This window comes from Channa argus, chromosome 10 (assembly GCF_033026475.1).
Source record: "Channa argus isolate prfri chromosome 10, Channa argus male v1.0, whole genome shotgun sequence".
NCBI classification, from domain to species: Eukaryota; Metazoa; Chordata; class Actinopteri; order Anabantiformes; family Channidae; genus Channa; species Channa argus.
In genome coordinates this window covers 1,087,289-1,093,120 of record NC_090206.1, presented here as the reverse complement: position 1 = coordinate 1,093,120, position 5,832 = coordinate 1,087,289, and positions in this window count along the sequence as shown.

Here is a 5,832-nt window from a genome sequence, read left to right as displayed (position 1 = left end):
CTGATATTATAAACCATACATGATGAAATTATTATTTGCAATTTTACATAATTCCTAAGCTGAACCATTTTCCATCCATGACTTCTTAAAGGATCAGCATATATTTTACTTTATACTAAACTTCTGCAGTCTTGTGTTACCCTTATCCCAACTTTTTGACATGTTTTGCTGGCATCATATTTAAAATAAGCTTACATGAAAATATATGAGTTACAATTGCAACAATAGTTATGCACACCCCCAATTTTGGGGGCAAACAGAATTTGATCACTGCCTTACAGCTACATACAGCTCCTTAATATTTCTGGGGTATATTTCAGGTAAGAATTCATAGAGAGCAGTTGGGCTTCACAAAGTTAATGATGCACAATGCTAAACCTCCGTTAGTTCACAGGAGTTTATGTACCTTCGTCTAATTTGTGGTATGAGTAAGAAAAAAAAATCTTTGCTTCAGGAACGAGGCTCGTTGGCTGCTAACAGTAAAACATCCTCCACTCATTTGACACTGTGATTGGCATAATCAGGTTACAACGAAGCTGAAAGGAAAAGGCCATCAACAGGAATTATCATCACTTTCCTGCACTTGTGATCAGTAATGTCAACGAAATCTGTATCAGACACAGAGGAGGGAATAAAAAAGCACACGTGGCTACGAGTCCTCAGTTCGGGACCCACCTGATCAACCAGGAAATGGCTGCCTGATGAAGCGATCTTTCTGAGACGAAGCATGCAGGCGTAGGGGGAAGGAGGGGGCAGAAAATAGCAGTGGCAGACAGATTTGAGGTGACAAGGCGCGTACAAAGCCCTGTCAGGAGGCTGAGATGTGAAGAAAGGCTGTCAAGATGTGGGAGAAGGCTGGCATGCTGTGGTCTTTTGAAGGAGCTTGTCATTACAACAAATTGTTTCTTCAGGTTTGATTTCTAATTTAGCCGTCTATTTACAGTGATCATTTGAATATTCACTGCTGATCACGACATAACATCATGCGCACGTCATGTTTGAAGGGGTTTGGTGTATTTTGGGAGGAGCTGCAGCTTTGGCACCATTTAATTACCTGCCTGTGCTGGCAAGTAATTGGAAGTCAGAGTGACAGCATTCTGAGCTGTTAAGTCAACTTAATTTATAAGTTGGTGTATTGATGCACTGTAATGACACACTTTGACTATGCTGTCAATCAACCAGCCATGGATTTCTGGGCATTACAGGATAAATCTAGACCCCCGCTACCCACCCTCTACCCAACCGAAAAAGAATAAAAAAAGGAAAAGTAAATAGAAATGAGGAGCATGTAGTGATATATTCCACAAATACAGATGCTGTGGAAAAAAGAAGAAGAGTAGAAAGTGCTAAGAGATGACAAGATAATTAACAGAAATAAAGAGCACAGTACAAAAACTAATTAGTACGAGGGAGACTGAAAAAAAAAACCCCACATAACTCAGAACAACATGCACACTTTAAAGCCAAGTGTAGAAGAAAGGAGCAAAAAAAAAAAAACCCCAAAACAATAAAAGAATCGCAATGGCATGTGGAAACTCCGCTGGATTAGAATTTATATCTAACACACCACACAAACGTCACGGAAAGTGGAAAATAAGACCAGTGAGTGATAATGAGTGTGTGTGTCATAACATGATCCCTAACAAGATATTTGTTGTGCACGGCTCTGGTTTTTGGCTACACTTTGAGAAAGTGTCAGTGAAACAGTGTATTTGTATATAATGAGTTGTGTGCTGCTCCCTTCAAATGAGCAATGCTCAAAAGTCATTTATGCTATTTGCAGTTTTGCAAATGTGTCACAAACTGTATTAACACTTTTGTGGGAAAAAAACAATTTCATTTTTCTAAAGATATTTTTAAATATATTGTGTGAAAAAATGTTGCAGTCCCTGAAGCTCACATATACCTGCAGACCGGCAGCCACCACAGTGTGAACTTGTTACCACACTTTAAAGACTTTACTCATAGATTTTAATGGTTTAATTTGTTTAAGTTTTAAGATGGATTAGGAATAAGATGCAGGGAAACACTTGTCTTAGCTGAGGAAACAACGAAGATTTGGTTTCCTGTGATGAGAAAATAGTTTTAAAAGTAGAAACATTTCTTGTGTTCTTTGGTATTTTACAAGCAGACATTGCTTTACTCTCTCTTTCACCCTGTGTTTTCTGAAGCTGCTGATTCAGACAGATTTTTATGATAAATCACCTCAGCTGGAGATCTGGTCTGACCATTGAGCAAGCTCAGCTCAGATTTTAATAAATGCTAAATTTGAGATACCGTCAAGCATGTGCTGTTTTATTTTTTCTGTATGTCAGTTGTGCTGTATTAATCGATCCAAACCAGAATGCAAACACTATGAGGACATGTGGACATTAAAAGCGCAAAAACAGAGCTGTGGCTTAAAGACACTTAAAGACTGAGGCAGAAGGACCAAGTCGAACAATCCAAGTTGCTGTGCTACATCATCACAGTGTGTAGTTAGACTTCTGGGGAGGTGCATGTGTAGGCTGCAAGAAGTACTGGGACAACTTTCTGTTGTCTGACACATAATCACTGAATCAACTGGTTTTTTTTTGTTTTTGTTTTTTTTGTATTAAAGCAAAGTAATTGAACAAGAGTTCACCTCTGGTGCCGGAGTGATGAAAGACGTAAGAATGATGTTAAAACACAAATGTTGACCAGTTGTGCAGATCCATGGGACTGACTGAGCTGTGGTGGGAGAGACAGACAACCAGATGACAGTCAAACAGAACCACAATGGACTGATCAGTTGCTCAGCTGGGCCCATCAGCACGACTGCTACATATAGGGTAATTCCTTGATGTTATGCAGAAAAACAGTGGAATGGTGGAAAAGTATTCTCACTGGAATAAGATGCCTCTGATTCCTAATGTATTATTCAAAAACAAATTGCAACTAGTTTGGAAAATTTCACTTGGCCCTGCAGTGTAAATAATTCCTACAAATATTTCTACAAAAAGATCAAGATCAACTGCTTTCAGCTTGTCCCTTCAGGGGTCCCCACAGCGGAACGTGTTTCCAACGTTGATTTGGCACAAGTTTTTATGTCAGATGCCGTTCCTGCCACAACCTTCCCATTTTGATGCCCACCTTAAGATCGACCACTGATCCTCCTTTCCTACAAACATTTCTACATGAGTTGCAATTATTTAAGTAATTAGGCTCCAAAATCGGGAATTATAGGCTTTAAAAATCCCCAACAGGCCTTCAAACTCTAATAACAGTATTGTCTGAATTATAATCACTTTATTAAGTAGCCAAAGTTGTTGAGAAAATTATTCTCATGTGACGTCATGTATAAAAACTATCGTCCCTTTAGAGGTGACCAGGACAGAAAATGTATCCCCTTGAATAAGTAATAATAACATGACCTACAATCTCTACAATTGATTTCCTTTGTTGAATTACGTGAATGAATAAAAACTAACAACCAAACTCTATCACATAAAACAAGTGAGCAAAAACAACTTAACAACTTAACATCCAGACAGTTTTAGATGTTATGTTACAGGCAAGCAGAATATTTCTTGTTATTCCATTAAACGATAAAAGAGATGTTGTTTTTAGTGTGACTGTTAGAACTGGGGGAGTATGTCCCTTATGGTCATCTTGACTCGATCAGTGATGCAGAGAAAACTTGCTCCTTCTTTCTATCACATTTTTTACTTGGCCCTCTAGAAGAGGCACAGAAGAAGACATGAGCATGCAGCTCTTTAGGAACTCATAAGGAACATTAGCAGAAAGACAAGTGTCTAAAGGTGACAAATGGCTTTAACAGATGGCAATAGGAAAGGTCCACGTCTAAGGAAATATCCATTCTGAGTGTCTGCAGTGTAGATCCCCCACTGCTTACTTTGCCATCTATGTAGTGTCATGTACTTTAGGTGACATATCTGAAACCCTCACAATGACCCCTGGACTTGATTTCCAGTCGCCTTTAGGAAAATCCTTGGCTTTTTTTTTATAACCAACCAACAACTTCCTCCCTACTTTGTGACTGTAAACATGGCTGCTAGACGTCATCTGGATGTAATCATGTCTGTCATCTTCTGCTGCTGTTACAAATTAGCTATAGTGTGATGATTTACTGGAGGATAGTTCAACACAGTGAAGTGGAGCAACTAAGTGATACACGTTATTTTTTTTAAGTTTTGACATCTCAGGGCTATTGTACAAAAACCTACAGAGGTATGAATGGAACACAAGACAAAAGAGACTTGCACTTGAGTTAAAGATGCAATGCATGCAATAACACAACACATATTTTTGATATTAAGCGAATGTAAAATTGAACGCAAAGCAATGCAATTAATGTAATTTACTCTAAAATGTAACACTATCTGGTGTTAATGTTGTAGTTGTGAACATGGACCCTCTGACCCTGCAGCAGCTACACAGCCCCCCATAAAAGGCTATGATCCAGTTTACTTTAACAGCTATCTATCTATCGTAGCTAACATTTTGCCCATGCTACAACATGGGCAAAATGTGGATTAATGTAGGTTGATTAATGTTTAGGCTGATGGATGCACATCACACAGTATTAGTGAGATGAAGCTATTGGGAATCAGGCACGTAGTTTACTCAACAAGACAACTTGTTAGACCAAACCTCAAGGTATAATTTGGCACAAATTTGTTCTCTGTTATTCAAATGAGCTACTGCATTCATTTGGTGTGCTGTGTGTTTACAACCAACACACACACGTACACACCAAAGTGTCTGTACGTGAGCCCTCCTGTGGTGCGAGAGCAGCCTTTCTGTGCCCATCACAGAGTCTGAACAGTGTAATTAACACAGTCTCTTGGGTCTGTGTCTAAACGGCCCTCCCTAATGAACAACAGCCACAGTGAAGTACAGGTCGCACAAATTGAAGCCTTGCCTGACCGTTTAACCCTGCCACAACACTTACACCACCTCCTGTGAACACACACACACACACACATACAGAGTAATGTGTCAGTACATACCTAGCCTCCCCTGAGGGTGTCAAACCAAGAGGCCAGCTTGTTTTGGCCTCTGACAGGTTTGTGTGTTTATCTGCCCACTTTATTTTTTTTCAACTACTAGCAACATTCAACGTCATATCTTGAGGCAGCATTGCAGGATTTCAAAGGTGTCCCCACAAACACACACATCTGACTGCATTGTGTGCTCTTCCAGACAGAGATAGGGCTGGATGTAATTGAGCAGGCATTAGCAGATGCCCAGCAGAGACAGGCACACAGTGAGCGAGCTGATTTAGCTTGAAAGAGATGGCCCTCCGCAGAAGGGTGGGAGAGAAAAACAACAACACACACACACACACACACACACACACATAAACATGTGATGCAAACTCCCCGTCGAGCTGAAAATGTACACCCACCCACTCTCTAGAGACTGTGGTTATATTTACCTCGGGCAGAGTTAAAGCAGAGAAGAAAACTGGAAAACTAAGGAGAAGGCGAAGATGAGCAGGAGAAGCTTCTGGCCGCTGAGAGCGAGTGGCGAACGCTGGAGACAGAAGCTCCCCAGTGACCAGACTAGCCTGGCAGAAACGCATCACTGCCTTCCCCTATTACATCCACAACACTACAGGCAATTTTCTCTCCCTGTCTGGCTCAGAGATCCTCTCATTCTTCTGCCACCCACAATAGACAGATTGTGTGAAGACGGCCTCCAAGCCACTATCTTGCAGGTCCCAAATGCTCAAGTACCTCTTTTAACGTGATTTGTTGAGGACCTGCCTGGAATCTGTGCTCGTTTTTAAGGTGTGCCCTGATTCATATTCACAAATTGAAAGATATCCAGAAACAGTACTAACAGTGC